The sequence below is a fragment of the Lepisma saccharinum genome, chromosome 2 (genome assembly GCF_977018435.1).
Source record: "Lepisma saccharinum chromosome 2, izLepSacc3.1, whole genome shotgun sequence".
Lineage (NCBI taxonomy): Eukaryota > Metazoa > Arthropoda > Insecta > Zygentoma > Lepismatidae > Lepisma > Lepisma saccharinum.
Genome location: NC_139230.1, coordinates 205495683 through 205513529, shown reverse-complemented (window position 1 = coordinate 205513529; position 17847 = coordinate 205495683).

Genomic DNA, 17847 nt, shown 5'->3' with positions numbered 1-17847 from the left:
GTCCGGCGACGAGTGATGAAGGAGACCCCAGTGGACAAATACGGAGGTTTAAGTTTGCCGCAAAACTCAATTTCGACGCTGTGGAATACTTCGAAGTGATCGTCTGGGCCATCTGCCCTATCTCGGACCCTCCCGTAATCAAGGCAATGACAGACACTGAGTTCAGGGATCTCATCACGACGTAGGTGACTCCAACTCTCACCTTCTCAAAATTCCCCAACCACACAAAGGCTGTGGAAAGACACGTGAATATTGTGACCGAGGTGGCGAAAGCTGTTTGTGGACAGAAATCCCGAGATGGCTTCATCCGTTCACGCATCGCTTCTCGACAGCTAATGCCGATGTTCGAGTCGAAACGTGACATCTCTCAATTCACCTTGTAACTGTTTGTGGCATTTGATTGCATTAACTGAGTTTTAAGGTGACTAAACTGACTAAAAGTCACTATTGACTGACTATATCGTTATATCGTTGTAATGTCGCATAGTATTGCAAAATAAAAGGTTGCGAAGGGCGATCAAAATATTGTTCAAAAGTCTTGAAATGTTTACACAGTGTTCTATTGATCTATTGGCACCTTTTGACATATCTAGCTAATTGAAATTCAAAAAAAAAAATTTTTAGCCCGTTTTCACTCCACTCTATTGTGTATGTTAATTCTTGTCTTTAATGTAATCATAAATCGTCGTCATGAATAATTTAACTTCATAGGAAGAAAACTGAGGTAATTACTAATAAAAACAATAACAAAACAAATTTGATCTTAAAGCCCTGGCTTTGCGCTACATATTCCATCACGGGGACCATAGGCGTGCGCACAGGGGGCAAGGGGGAGGGTAAATGCACCCCTATTCATGGACGTCTGCAGATTTTTTCCACGAAGAGACAAGCAAGGTATTTTTCCATGGGGCATATTACCCCGATAATTGTGTAAATTATTATGACTGAAATCAAATTATACATGTGAAAACGTATTTTTTTGGTTGACATTCGTTTTCTAAGGGAAAGATGTGGCAATCCTTGCCCCCCCTTCCAGACATCTATGCCCCTATATTATTATATTTTCACCTAGAAATTTAGGATAGATGAATCCTATCGCCGTTATTAAACTATATTATACTCTTAAAGAAAGTTAAGTATTTTCAAGCCGATGAAAGTTCAAAGCAACTACGGGGGAAGGGGGTGCAGTGGCGAAACCACAGCCCACCACAACCTTGAACGGGAATCAATTTTAGGGGCAAACATGGAAGTAAAGGAAAGCAAGTAGCAGGACAAAAGGATACTCAAGATGGATTTTGTTTTCACGTCTTTCTTGCATTATTTCTTCCAGACTGCCAAGAGCACCTGCGGGGGGGGGGGGGGAAGGGACAGGCTGCATTTGCCCCCTTGATTTCAAATTTTATACAAATATAAATACCTTTTGTAAAATGTTCTTGCTCGCTTCGCTCGCAATGTCTGCTTTTCTTGCAGTCTAGTCAAGTTCAGAGCCGTAGCTAGGGGTCGGCGGGAGTTAACCCTGGACGCCAAACGATCTAAATTAAAAAATTGTAAAATAGAATAATATGGCGCTCCATGAATTTTTTTTTTCCCCCATATTAAATCGACATTGTTTTCATTTTGCAAAAATTTGTATCTGAAAATTTATTGGTCGCTTCGCTCGCAATTTGTTTTCTGTAATGCATTTTAAATTACCGAGGAGAGAAGTACTGCTGCTAAAAGGTTTTCTCTTAAGTGCGTGAACAATTGTTGGGAGGATAAGGAACGCGCAGATTTGAGAGACAATTTATATGATTTTTACTGTTGGTATATAAGTATATGCGTGTGTGTGTGTGTGTGTGTGTGTGTGTGTGTGTGTGTTGTATATATATATATGTATGTGTGTGTGGGGCGGGGGGAGGGGTGTATATATAAACAACCCATCAATGCAATAAAATTTAAAACAAGTGAGATGAAATTACGTTATTCTTTTCCGACCTGAACTATCATCAAGGCTATCCCCCCTAATCAGAGGGTTTGCGCACGCCTATGACGGGGACTGACACGTTACGTAGGTGTAGACACGCTTCGTACAATTTGATGATATCGCGATTACGTAAGGGTTGTGAAGCCACTTAACTGAACGCCCCAAAATTCCCATTTTATTACTAAATTCTAAATTAGCATAATATCACATAGTTTACCTATTCATACCTTTGGTGTACTTTGTGGATTGTGCATTAATCAACATCAGGTTAATCGCGGCAGGCAAAGTGGAGGGAAAATGACAATGAAACACAACGAGGCCCTTGGTTCCCAATTAATGAAACTTTGTCTACATGTAACTGAGTCGCTGCGTGAAATCGCTGAAAATGTCTTTTATTAATTTCTTAATTTTGCTTATTTTATATTGCTTTTCTAGCACTTGGCGTCAACAAAGGCGATGAGCATGATTAATGAAGTTATGAAATGGATGATAGGACATGATGATCCATGTCTTACACAAAATTCTAAGTTGGGACTAATGAATATCGATTCGTCTTATCATTTTTCAAGTAGTTACTTTTAACTCCAATCTTTTTCAAGGACTTCTGGATTGACAGCGTGTGTGTTGCGCGATGATGATTCGACGAAAACCACCATTTGTCGTTTGTTATGGCTGGGCCTGGGGGTATGACTCACGCTGCTGTCAATACTCAATCATTCCCGAGAATCCAGGTCCGCCAGGCAAACCCAAGCGACAATTTTGTTATTTGGGTTGCATAGACAACAGGCTTTAAGATGTTACGATATCGTAGGTCTCGTGGCCCAAGAACTACTTTCCATGACTATACACATATGTAGATATTGTTGTCATGGTGACTTAAGCTTATGATAACTGAAGTGTTTTTTCGCGCTCTTTGATCAAAATCTGCGAACAGCTGTCATCTCCGACAGATTAGGTGACACGTAGAGTTCAGTTCCGCCTGTTTGTTTGTACACCATGTACAATTTTGCCATCTCAGTTATTTGTAACTTAATTTAGGACTTTCTTGTAACATTGTTCTGAACCACAGAAAGCTACATGAAGCAGCCTTGATCTACAAGTAAAAGTACAGGTGCGGAACCAGTACTTGTAGCACAGTCAGTTTTTATTACATTTTTAGGAACTCAGGATAGTATTATTGTTATTATTATTGAATTCGACTTTATTTTACTTTCGGAAATCTTACAATATTTCAATAGAAGCATACCATGTAGTATTTGCACCAGAAAAAAAATTAATATTGCCCAAATTTTCATTATTTCTAAGAATTTATAGATTTCTCCTCGGATATCACAGATTACATTACAAGACTTTAGCTACAGGACGGGAGGCGAGAGGGAGCCACATGCCCCAGACGCAAAAGATTCGGAGCACCGACTAGAGACTAGACCATGGAAGGATGGGAAATTTTAATTGTTTTTTTTATTATTTTGCATTTCTTTTCTGTCACTTCTGACTAATCGCAAAGATGGGAATGAGTGATGTGATAAAATTGACGAAGGAGCACCCATAACAAAAACACCCATGCCCAGGTAGGGATTCGAAACCGTGGTCCCTGGCGTCCTAGCGAAATGTTCTGACCACTCCGCCGCGAAGGTCGACGGATGAAATTTATGAAGAGACGCGCGCAAAGAACACCCGTGCCCACCCCAGGACACAAATCTGGGAACTTTAGTGGCGAGATGGACACTGAGCCGGAACAAAAGGATTGGAAACATTCAAGAAACAAAAGGATTGGAAACATTCAAGAAACAAAAGGATTGGAAACATTCAAGAAACAAAAGGATTGGAAACATTCAAGTGGTCGCAGCATCCATTTTGCGTGACAACGTAGCAGGTGAGGTCAAACATGCTTTGCACACTACTACTAGCTTCAGCTTCTTAGGTTCTAGCTTTGAGCTTCTAACTAATTTGTATGAATTTAAGAAGCGGAAAAGAGGAGTAACTAGTTTTCTATTTCGAAAACATTTGTTGAGACTTGTTTTGAGCAATCGTACACAAGTGAAAATCATTCAAAAACGAATCCACTTATTGTCTACTCACTTACTCGCTGCACAAGGCGAATTAAGAGGGCAATGAGAAATCCATTGTTTATTGATTAATTTTTCGTCGCTCTTCTGCCACTTTTGACTAGAGTTGACGAGCTGTATCTTTGCGGGTGGCCTTGGCTACTCCGCGCAGAGTGTGAGAGAGATACGTTAATGTAGTTGCCACCTAATCGCCCTTTGGGTGGTCGACAGCAAGGACAAAACGAAAGTTAATGACGCGCAGCCGGTAGCTCCTCCCCGTTGCTACTGCGCAGCCAGGCTAGGGCAGGGTTCACCCGCAAAGATACAGCTCGTCAACTCTAATCGCGACCACGAAGATAAATGAATAGGATAAACTGATGAAATTAGAATCACAAACACAGGAGACAACACAAATCCCACAGAGGATTATATTGGTTGTTAGTTCAGACGACAGAGTCCCGTTATTCTGCAGTCCAGAGAGTAAGTACTACGTGTAAATGAGGTTGACACTTGAGGGCCATCTGGCAAAAACACTCCATGCACTCCATTGAGTCATCTAAAACGAATGATTAATCACGTTATCTTTTGACCACAACCCTAAAAAACTTCTCGTTTCTTAGTGTTCCCTAAGTAGTGCTTTTGTTTTTCTGGCGTTACTTAAACGATACATCATACCGGCACCTTTTTATTTTATTATAACATTTTATTTGAACAAAAGAAAAACTCAATATGCTGACCAAGGCAGAAATTTATTTTATTATAAAACATAAACTAAACGTAACTTTTCAATCTTCTAGCAAGGTCTTCTTCAGACTCTGTACCAAGTACAAATGTAACAAGGTACACAACAGGAAGATATATATACACAAAAATACTCCCCTCCGACTATTAGAAAGTAGTTCTGGAACAATCTAGCAGGTGGCTTTCCCTTGTCAACTGTACTTTCACCTGAAAGAGAATGTGGTTGGACTCTTTATCTCACGCTCTATTTCCTTCATTCTTCTTCCTTCTTCTCTCCTCTTCCTCTCTTGTCCTTTCCACTCATTTGTACTTGGTACAGAGTCTGAAGAAGACCTTGGTCAGTTTTTCATATCATGGAAACAAGGCTTAATGGTGTTATAATTTGACATTTTCCTAGGCTGATGAGGAAAATTAACAACTGGAAGGACTTGAAGAGGAAATAAATACACGAAGACGAACAAGAGAAGTTTCTGAGAAAATGTTTGGAGAGAGGCACAGCGCCTAAAGGATTAAAAATAAGTAAGAAGGGAGTGGTTTACAACACTAGGAGATGGAAGATATTGGTTCAGAAAATGGCAAAAGAACTGATATGGAATGAAATAAGAGCAAGAAGAAAGGAGATAAAAATAATAAAGGAGGACTTGACAAGAATTGAAAAATCTATTGAAGATTGTCTCACCATTTCTACGAGAGAATATACATTTTACGAGATGAAAAGCTGGCAGGAGAAGTTTAGAGAGAAAAAAGGAATATAGTTGAAGAAGAAAGGAGAGGGACTAGGATGGAAAGAAGAAAAAAGAGAAGAGGAAGAAGAGGAGTATACCAGAAGAAGATTTGTGGTAATAGGGAATGTAGACCTATCAAAAGAAGAGTAAGCTTTTTTTAAAACTAGGAAGAGGTTTCAAAGTTAAAGAAAGAAATGTAGATTTTGAAGAAGTCATATATGACATTGAAGAAGCAGTGCTCCATATAGAAGAAGAACCAGAAAGAGAAAGATTAGAAGAAGAACAGCAGCCATACTGAAGAAAGAAATGGAAAACAAGGAAAAGTAGATAATTTGAGTCAAAAAGAAAGGGAAGGGATGAAGAAAATCAAGACAAGAAGTGATGTGGTGATAGAGCAGGCAGATAAAGGAGGAGCAATTGTGGTGATGGAAAGAGAATGGTACGAGAGGAAGTATGAAGACCTAAAAGAGAACGGATATGAGGAGATTTGTGGAACAGAAGAAGAACAAACTATGAGAGAAAGGGTTATACAAGACTGTAGGAGGAGAGGATTCAAGAAGTGCATAAAGGAGACCGGAAGACAACAAAGTTTGAAAGGCTTTCCAAAGATACACAAAGAGGAGATAAAGTTGAGACCAGTAAGGGAATGCAGATACAATATTTTGGAACCCTTGGAAAATAAATTAAAGGAAGTCATTGAAGTGTTAGTAACACAGCATGAAAGCAGAGCAGTTAAGAACAGTGAACAAGTGGTGGACCTCATAAAAGGTCTTAAGTTGAATGAGATGAAGACAACAATGTTTAGCTTAGACGTAAAAAGTATGTTCCCGAGCATCAAGAGGAGACACGTTTTGGACATTATTAAAAAGAGAATGGGAAAAGAAATTATAGGAGAATGGGATAGTGAAAGGGTAGTGAAGGTACTGGAAACCATTTGGAATAACGGTTATAGTATAATGGGTGATAAAATAATGTTAATGAGTGAAGGACTGAATATAGGTTCTAGCCTAAGCCCAGCATTGGCTGAATTGGTTATGAATGAATGGGAAAAGAAAGTGATAGAAAAAAGGAGGTGACAAAATGATTCTGTTTTGCAGATATGTGGACGATTGTTTTGGCATATGGAAGGGAACGAAGGGGCAGCTCTACATATTTGCCAAAGAAATACAAGATGAAGAAAAAGGGACATTATTGGAACTCGAAATAGAAGAAGAAGACAAGATTAGCTACCTAGATATATTGATGAAAAGGAAGAGAGGACAATAAATTGAAACCGCTTGGCATCAGAAGAAGTGTGAAGCAGGGGTATTCTGCAACAAAAGAAGTGATGTAAGTGACGTGACAAAAATAAATTTTATAAAGAATATGGAGGACAGAATCAAGAAAATTTGCATGAAAGAATGTGAAAAAGAAGGCAAAATAAATAGCCTATGGAAACAGCTGGAAAAGAATGGCTATGAGAAGGAGGATAGACTGGACATAAATAGAAAAACAGAAAGAAAAATAGAGGAGGTTTGGAATAGAGAGTATGGGAAAGACCACAGAAAAGATATGCAAAGTGCTTAGAAAAGCAGGCATTAAAACGTAGAGGAAGGGAGGGAGAAGCATCTTAAGAATAGCGAAGAATGCAAACAAGAAAAAGGAAAACAGAGAAGAGGAAGGGATTATCTACGAAGTGAAATGTAAAGAATGTCAGAGTGTGTACATAGGAGAAACGAAAAAGAGGTTGAAAGACAGGTTGAAACAACATACGGATGATGTACGACTTAAGAGAGAGAGAGAAATGCGATATTTAAACACATGAGAGAAACAGGACATGACATAGAGTGGGATGAGGCTAAGAAGATAGGAAGGGAGAAGAGAATACTAGTGAGAAAATGGAAGGAGTCCAAGGAAATAGAGAAGAAAGGCGAAGAAGACACAATGAACTGGAATGGGGGACTGAAGTTAAACAAAGAATGGAAGAAGGTGTTAGAAAGAGTGAAAAGGAGAAGAGAGAAAGAGGAGAGAAGAAGGAATAAGAATGAAGGAAATAGAGCGGGAGACAAAGAATCCAACCACATTCTCTTTCAGGTGAAAGTACAGTTGACAAGGGAAAGCCACCTGCTAGATTGTTGCAGAACTACTTTCTAATAGTCTGGAGGGGAGTATTTTTCTGTTGTGTACCTTGTTACATTTGTACTTGGTGCAGAGTCTGAAGAAGACCTTGCTAGAAGGTTGAAACGTTACGTTTAGTTTATGTTTTATAATAAAATAAATTTCTGCCTTGGTCAGCATATTGAGTTTTTCATATCATGGAAACAAGGCTTAATTGTGTTCTCACAAAAGAAATATGTGTGTGTGCGTGTTTGTAACTACATTAATTCACTCGATCATTTATGAACATACCACAATAAAACGAGAAAGATAAAGAAGGGAGAAGGAAATAGAGAAGCGAGGGAGAAAAAATAAAGAGGGGAGAGAGAATGAAAGAAATGAAATTGAAAAGTTAGAGAAAGAATAGAGAAATTTAGAAGAATACCAGACAAAATGAGAGAGACAGAGAGAAGGAAGAGAATAGCAGAAAGAGAGAGATAGAGAGAAATCATGGAAGGTAAACAGAAAGAGAAATGGTCAAGAAGAGGGGAAGTAAACACTAGCGAATAGGAACAAAGCTGAGAAAAAGTCAAAGAACTAGAAAGAAAATACAAGGAAAGACAGAGACAAAGGAGTCACAAAGAGAAGGCAAAAGTAGGCAATTTTTCCTTATTTCAAGGGGTTCGATGACACCTCCTTCACCCTCTGTGTGGACACCCATGTGTTGTTATGATAAACTCGATAACAGACCAAGTTTAAGAGCACCAGAACCTTTCTTCCAGATAACTTCACCACACAAAGAAAGATTTATCTCCCACTTCAATCAACTATTTCAGCTCTGGCAATATGGTTTAGCAAAATTATGTATTCAAAATTTTTCACCGTTTCCACTTCTCGTGTTCGGAACTCATTGACCCTCGAAATCCGGAATCTTCAGCATATGTCTTTAAGATAGTATTAAAACATTTTTTATTGGCCACATATAGTTAGCGCATTAGTGCAAGCTTATACGTTCGTGACAATTTGAATACCATTAAGTGCAGAAAAACACTGAAACCCCTTATTCAACTCAATATTTTAAAATTCCTAAATACTGTCATGAATATGTGAGTGCATGTGAGAGTGTGTGTGTGTTTTGTTGTATGCCCGTGAGTATGTATTTCATTCCCGTATGTATTTTTTTCCCGTTTCTATTTTATTTTGTAATTTTACATTTTTCTATGTTTTCAATATTTCCCTTTTTATGTATTGGTTTAAATTTTGTTTTCTAATTTTCATACACTAAAATTCGATGTAAACATGGTTAAATGGTAGAAAAGGCTACAAAGCCTTAACTTCGCCATGATAAACAAGCCGTAATAAATAAATAAATAAATAAATATGTTTGATTTGATTTGATTTTTGGTATTTAACGACGTCACTTTTCTGCCACTTCTGGCTAATCGCGACGATTAGGGTGAATGGTGATATGATGAAGAGAGACTCACAAAGAACACCCACGCCCAGGCTGGGATTCGAACCCGGGACTCTGCGCCGCATTGTATTTGTATTCCACATTATAAGGTTAAGAAACAAAGTGGTGACGGGTTTGGTATGTTTTTAAAAAACAGAGAAAGAAATTCACTATTTTTTAAAGCTGGCGTTCAATGTAGAGCACCAGCATTACTTTGAAGTTGCCATCGTTTGTGCTGAAGTATTCCTTGCTAACTCCAGAAAGCTCTTGGGCTAAACAGATCAAAGCCAGACTTCCTTTTCTGATCTTAGGAGGATTGTTAACTGAAGCTCCGCTGAAGTTCTACTCGTAACCTGGCTGGTAATGTCGTCGCCTTGTACTCAAGGAGTTCCGGGTTCGATAACCGGTGGAGGCACATGACACAGTGGTTCAGATCCTACTTTAAACTGTAGGTCCAGTCCCGATTAACCTTTCTGTGCATAAAGTGCACTTAAAGCACAAATTCAAACACCAATTCGTCAAAGGCTAAGCTCAAAACAGCTCTTGAACTGGGAAGATTTCAATCCCACGTTCATTTTTTACATTCGGCATCGATGGTAGGTTTTACTGAAGGTGGAAAAAATGCTAGCGACGCCATTTATGTTAAGCAATGAATATTTTTATTGTTAAAAAGCAAGCAGCGCCTCGGTGGTCGAAGGGTGTTCAGTAGGGTGGGTCCAAAATTGGACTTATTTTGTGGAATTCAAAAAATATATGGCTAAAATGATGCGCTGCGATATTATAACTCTCCACGCAAAATATTATTAATTTATAAATATTTGTAGTCGTAGCTCACTGACGTTGAATATTCGTGTCATTAGCTAAATTTTAATCACACCTTAAAAGTATAATCAAATATTGTATTGTTGAATTAAAACGTATGTTGGAACAAAAAGGTGCTTAAAGAACCCTATACCAATCATTAAATAAAATGTTTTTGTTAATTAATTCACATTAACATTAAATACTTGTTTTAGTCAGTTTCCACCAAATATGCAGCTGTTACGGAGATCATTCCTTGATACAGTTCCAAATCACATCCCAAGCACAAAATCGTTCATTGCCAGAGAGCGAAAACATCAATTCTTTCTACCTCTCCGGTGTGGAGAGCGTGCAACTCTTTCAACACAATTTCATGTGTAAATAACAAAATTGATATTTTTGCAATGAGTTTATACAATTTTAAAAATACTATTACTGGAACACTGAATCTATTGCAGAAATATTATGTAATTAGAGCACTATAATTTAGCTCAGCCTGTTGAGCTCTATAAATAAATAAATAATACAAATTTACAGTGAGATCCAAACCACTATGCATTGTGCCTGCACAGAGATCGAACTCGGTACTCCAAAGGCTTGTGGAGCCTCCATGACGGCGTAGTGGTAACGTCGTCGACTTGTAATCAAATGGTTCCAAGGTTCGATACTCGGGGGAGCACATGGTACAGTGGTTCGGATCTTACTTTAAACTGTATGTCCCGTCCCGAATTAGCCTTTCTGTGCATAAAGTTGACTTAAAATAACAACAAATCAAACCAAAAGCTTGAACCGAATTTCTGAAAAATCCTTCCTTGAAACAGAAATTCAGCGTGGTACAGTCAACGGCAAAGATAATAGTAGGCAAATTGTCCATCGCTATTTCCATTATTTTCTATTCTACCTCATGTGTTGTTTTAATGAATTGAATTATGTTCATTCAATATAAATGTTGTCCTCTACTTATTGACGTTTTTATTTCAATTCATATTGTGGGAAAAGAGAATGGGGGAAAATGGTGATGGACAATTAGCACATCATTTATTTTGCCGTTGGGTGTACCACATGTTAACCACTTGCGGATGCCTAGATCTGTTGTAATAAGGGTTGCTGCTAACATGCAGTGGAGAAAGAATATTACAGTAAAAGCGCAATAAAACAAAACTCTCCTCTGTAGTCTTAATCATGCTTTCATAAATTAGGGGTCATTTGGTACTTTTCAAAAGGGAGACACAAACTAGTTTTCCTTGAGAATATTATCGGCTGGTGTACTCCACGCTTAAAACTATGAACTTAGATTACGAAAGTTGAAAACATGAATACCATATTGCCGGCCTTGTGGCGGAGTGGTTAGCGCAGCGCGCTAAGACGCCAGGAATCCTAGGTTGAAATTGTGTTCCTTGTGTGTCCAGTCCATTCATCAATTTCATCATATCATCACTCATCCTAATCTTCGCAATTAGCCAAAAGTGGCAGAAATGCGAAGTAAAATTAAACAAATCAATCAATCAATGAATACTATTTTGAGGACGCCTATCAGGTGACGTCAATCTAAGCATTATTCAGGTTAAAAGAGTTAACTAGCGAATTTTCCACATCCGTCGATATCTATCTTAGCTCTCGATCCGAAACGTATTTATATTTCCAGTAGCTCCTCAATCGAACAACCCAGTTACAAGTAACAGTTACTTCTTTGAAGAATTCCTACTGTAACTAGTTACTTATTAAATTAGGGGAGAGTTGCCGAAATTGGACCAGTTGGTACTATTTTTCTTCTGCATCAAAAACAAGACACAGAAAAAGAACGAAATTGTAGGTATGAGATGCACAAACTATTAGCTTTCACTTCGTATATATATTTCAACAAAAAATGCAGGAACCAATATAATAGGGTACATAGACGAAATTAGTAACATCGGTTCATTATAGGCAACTGGTTTCCTTACTTGGACCACAAGTTGCTTAGGTTGCACCGCTCACAAAAGGCATGTACGAATGTAATTATGTCAACGGTATCTAGACATCTGCAGAACTCACTGCACACACCATTGTGGTATTTACTCCACGTTCGGCGATTGTAACAGCACCTACCTGTGATTTTCCTTTCTTTACTACAATTTATTTAAAAACAAACCATACCTTCTACTACACTCGTTCAAGCCATAGTCCCCATTATTGTATGTTGCCATGGCCATTTGCAATTCCATCTCTGTCCACAGCCCATACTTTCCCCTGTCCAATTTGGGAAACACGTGGTGGTCCAACTTAGGCAATTATACATGTTAATAAAAATATGGCGCTACACGAACATACGCAACTAAACCATAGTTTTACCATATGTATTTAGTGGTTAATGAATGGTACTATTATAATATACTACAGGACATTTGATTACTTACCCTTAGTTTACACAAGAGCTTAAGATCCGAAGCACAATAATTGCAACACGAACAATGGAAACATAATAACAGTCCTCCTACTTCGTCGAACTTCTTCTCTAGTTGACTGACCATTCAGTCATTTGTACATGGCACTGACGCCAACCGGTAGTGCCAGCTCACCTGTTTCAAATACTCGTCTATAGGCAAAAACAAAGGCGGTCACCCTTAGGCAACGGTCTAATTCCGGCAACTCTCCCCTAAGTGACTGTAACCAGTGGCGGCGATTGGTTTCAAAACTGGGAGGCCAAAGTGCCAAAATGGGGGGGGGGGCAAGGACAGTTTGCTTTCCCTTGGTAAATAAGGTTTAGCATAGTGCGGGGGCAAAGGTAACAAAAAGTGAGGAGCAACTGCCCCCCATCCTCATAGGCGTGCGCAGACCTTCTGATTAGGGGGTGCAAAACCCTTGAAAGTTCAGTCGGGAAAGATAAACCTTATTTTATCTCTCTTTTTTAGTGTTATTGCATTGATGGGTATATGTGTGTGTGTATCACAATATAACATATTATTTAAATACATTACATAATAAAGGTCATCCGCCCCAACAAACCAACTGCAAAAATGATATAAATTGTCTGTGAAATGTGAGCGCTTCTTTTCCTCCAAACCAAACTGTTATAGCAGCAACTGTCTGAAGTACTTAGTTGTACTTACTTCTCTCTGGCAATTTACAATACATTACAGAAAATAAATTGCGAGCGAAGCGAGGAAGAAAATTTTTCAATACAAATTTTTGCAAATTGAAAACAGTATTGATTTAATAGAGCGCCAAGAAATTCATGGGACGCCATGGCATGGGCATTTTCTTTTACAATTTTTCTCATTCAGATTGTTCGGCGCCCAGGGACAACTCCCGCCTTCCCCTAGCTACGGCTATGAACTTCACAAGACTGTAAAAAAGAAGGAGAAAATGCGAGCGAAGCGAGCAAGACAATTTTACGAAATGTATTTTATTTGTATAAAATTTGAAGTTGAGGGGCCGCCTGGAAGAAATAATGCAAGAAAGACGCGAAAACTAATCCCATCTTGAGTATCCTTTTGTCCTGCTACTCTTAGATTCTGCTAGTCTTGCTTTGTTTTACTTCAATGTTTGTGTCCCCCCTAGAATTGATTTCCGTCCAAGGTTTGGAAATTGCAATGCCCCTCTGACTCCTTGTGGTTGCGCCACTGCACCCCCTTCCCCCGTAGTTGCTTTGAACTTCATCGGCTTCAAAATACTTCATTTTCTCCTATAATATCGTTTAATAACAGCGATAAGATTCCTCTACACTAAATTCCTAAGTGAAAGTATAATAATTTAGAGGCATGGAACGTCTGGAAGGGGGTACAAGGATGGTCATACCTGCCCCTTCGAGAACGAATGTCAACCTAAAAGTATATATTTCACACGTATAATTTGATTTCAGTCAGAGTAATTTACATTAATTATTATGTATTGCGGGGGACTCAGGAATGCGAAAATTTCAAATTTAAGTGGTGTTTTTTGAGGGGGCAGCACTATTGTCGGGGTAATATGCCCCATGGAAAAATACCTTGCTTGTCCCTTCGTGGAAAAAATCTGCGAACGTTCGTGATGCCCCCTGTGCGCACGCCTATGCGGCCATGCTCCCACCGGCCCACCCATCGCCGCCACAGCCTGTACAGGGTCAACGAAGTTAGTAGTAAGTTGTGTTTTATACAGCGTATATTGTAAGTTCAATTGCATCTTCTGCCAATATGCTGTATAAAGAAAAAAACTGCCGGAGTACTAATTGAGGCGACTGTACCTGTAACAAAGTTACTTTTTCCCAATGAAGGTAACGTCATCGACAGTTACTTTATAACACTTGTTAATTTGAAATTTCGTAACCTGGAGGAGACGCTGAATTTGATAACTCTCTTTCCAGATGTGTCTTCTCTGGATGCTAAGGTGAAATAATTTTCATGGAATCGTCTAAAGCAAGGAAGCTTGACTTCGTTGCATGCTAAATTTAGAACATCCACTCGACTCGAGCACGAAGACTTAACAGCTTTTTGGGTGAATTGTTGAATTATTTTGTAACTGGTAGTCGATCTACAGAGATACATTGTCGAGGGAGCGGATCTTGTTGAACTTGGAATTGAATAACCTTTAAGCATTGTACATTTATTTTTCTATTTAAAAAATGCTAATTTGTAAATGAATTAACTTTCTTGTTTAATAACATAAATTGTTTAACGTACATGCACATACAGAGAGAATAGAAATAAAAATGATAATTGAAGCAAAGTTGACAGATTGTTCCATTATATAATTTTCTGTAATAATATAAATATATGAATACTTATATTATGTACCAAAAACGTAAATAAAATACATCAAAAAGTCTTCATGTATTTATTTTATATATTTAATATCATTGCCTTGTGTAATTGTTTGAAAAAATTTTCCAGCAGGAAGTAATTGTAAAAGTAACTTAAAAATACATATCAAGTACAGTAACTGTAATGTAGTTACTTTTTAAAATGATTAACTGTGACTCGCTTATTTTTTGAGCCATGTAACTGCATCTGTAACTGCTAACTTAGTTTTTTTTAACAAGTAACTCTCCAAACATGGGTATCTGTTTGCATTGACTTCGTTCTTACAGCGGACACACAATAGCTAATGGCAGATCTATGGCGACTTAAGTACTTTTCCACTTTTTCAGGAACGAGCGTTACCTGAGTTTCAGCTGCAGCTGGATTTGGTTTCCCAAAAATACTTCAGCTTGTAGCCCGAGCTTTGCAACAAAGTAGCAACATCTCTCACATCCGGTAACGTTCCCTTATTAAACAATGGCTTCTTTCCAGCAGAAAGCAGAAATCTAGTTTCCTTGCACGAATACCCTTTCACCTTAGCATCCAGAGAAGACAGTTGGGAAAAGCTCCAATACTTTCAAGTTAACAATTTAGGTGTCATAAAATAACTGTAAAAGTAACTAACGTTACTTCTATTGAAAAATAATTATCTTACAGTTACAACTCCTTATTTTTAAAAGTAGGAATTTTTTATATTTTTATTCGGTACCGGAAGTAAGACAAAATCATGGTACCGGCAGTGTTCAGATTTTCTAATATCTGCAATTCTACACATTTTTCTCCTTGAACTGACTGTTTTCGCATTTCTGGAATAAAAACGGCAATTTCCAAGATATTTTCGACATTTATAGTGCACGAAACTTCGAGAATTAAGCACTTTTAATACACAACTATTAGAAATTTCCTGACTTTTCGAAATCCGGAAAAATTGGGATCGGGACTACACTGCTACAAAATATAGGAAAAATCAAAAACTTACCGTTGTTAGAAGATCACACTGCAACTTAAAATGTAAAGAGGGAGGTCTGTAAACGCAATTATTGACTAAGTAAGTCCAGAACCGTCCTAATGCAAACCATCTCCCGCTCTCGTCTCATGTCATTTGGTTAGTTACTGGCTGTGGAAAAATGCATAATATCTTATCTGTCCTGAAATGACGGTTTCTACGACAGCAGGTTGCTGGTTACCTCCGCTGATAAAGACCAGGCAAAGGTTATTTGGTAAAGCGGTGTAAGAACCCCACAGTCTGTGTAAACAATAAAATTCGAGTGTATGTCAATACTTGAATGGAATTAATTTAAAAGGACGTATGCCATATTGAATTCATTTTGGGGAAAATGCAAGGAGGAAACTGTTGTTTTGAAAGAAGTGTAGACAAAATTAACGTGTTTTGACGTTTCTACCTCATTGGCCATCTGTAAACTGATATTGTGCCAAAAATGTTCAATAAGTGAGTTTCATTGACGTCATCATGGCAGGGGTGACCATCCCCCAATGGCGCGTTCCCCCAAACATGTCATAATGCCCACTAACCCGCGATCGGTCGCGCTCACTCGAGTCACGCCATCGGGCGCGGGTGAGCGCACCCTTGCTTTTCAGGCATATTTCACCGTATTTTATTTTTTTAAAATTTATTTCTTGTACTTGTAATGATCTGTTTATTATAATCCTTCTTATTCATTACATTTTTGTATCGAAACTTTTATTTGTTTTGAAACAGCGTGGTATACATCCTCGAAGCCAAGAAGTCTAAGTGTTAACAAAACGTGCATGTTTCTCTGAGGTAGTTCCATCTGATCTCCAGACATCTGATATGATGTAAAATCATTGCGACACTTTTCGAATTTTCTAGTCACAACAAGAACATATAGGTACGAAAACTCACTAGAAACAGGATAGACCTATTGACTAAATAATGCACAAATGTAAATATATATATATAACGTAATCGGTTGCGTTAGAGCTCTGCGTTCACTCTGGCAACACTATTTCCATAACGATGGTATTTCTAATAATGCCCTTTACGTCATCTCATAAAAATGTGATCAGGTCGCTCGTGAAACTCTGAAAGTCAGCTAGAGAGCACCACAGACAAATATTTTAAATACTGTTAAAATTGCACTTAAAATGGCACTTCATTAAAATTTAAAGTGAGCGCGGCGCTCAACCGCGACCGATCGCGGGTTAAGTATTTATCCCATTATTGAAAATCACTTTTTCAAAGCTTTAATGAACATTTTGCTTATCTGTCACCCCCGTAAGTTCTTTCTTTTCTTCATCTAATACCGGGTGTTCCAACAGAAACGCAGTAATTTCAAATGACCCTAAAAAATATTTAGTATATTCACAGTACTTCCGCTGTTATTTGGCAAAGCGGTGCAAGAACCCCACAGTCTGTGTAAACAATAAAATTCGAGTGTATGTCAATACTTTAATTTAATTTATTTTTCTGTCTGTGTTTGTCAGGTGTTTGTAGTACAGTAGTACAGTAATGGAGGACAGGAGACTTTCACTCCAGCAGAAGATTCAGTTGGTGACCTGGTCTATTGAGTCACGCTCTCTTGTTTCTGTCCAACGACGGTTCCGGCTGTAGAATACGTGTCCTGGTCTTCGTCGGAAACGTTGTCCAATTCGTCAGAATTGCTTCCAGCAAGACGGAGCTAGGACGCATACAACTGAACCTGTCCTGACTTTCCTTCACATAAAATTCCACAATCGTGTGATTTCAAATCGCTACACACATTTCTTTGAAAATGGTTTAGAGTGGCCTCCAACTAGCCCTGATTTAAACCCATGTGACTATTTCTTGCGGGGTTACCTAAAGCAGGAAGTTTTCAAACGAGGACCGCGATCACTAGATGATTTGAAAGCAAACATCGAACAGTATACTGCACAAGTTAGTCGTGCAACCCTTTCACAGGTATTTGACAACTTGTGCAACAGGGTGAGATAAGTGATAAATCGTCAAGGTGGACATTTCGAACATGTTTTCCATTAGACTTTTGGGTTTTTTCTATCAGATTATATATTTTTTTCTTTTGTGTAGTTCTAATAAATATTTTAAAATGCCATTTGAAATTACGGCGTTTCTGTTGAAACAACCGGTAGATTAAAATTGGTGTATCTACTTGCAAATGTGACTTGGAACCAGCCAAAGTAAATTAATTACTTATGAAATAAATACAAATACATAAATGTATTAGGTTGATGCATATTTTCGTAGCGTTTATTTCACCTTTGCAAAAGTAGTTTTATTTGATACTAATTTAAGATGAACCAAAGACAT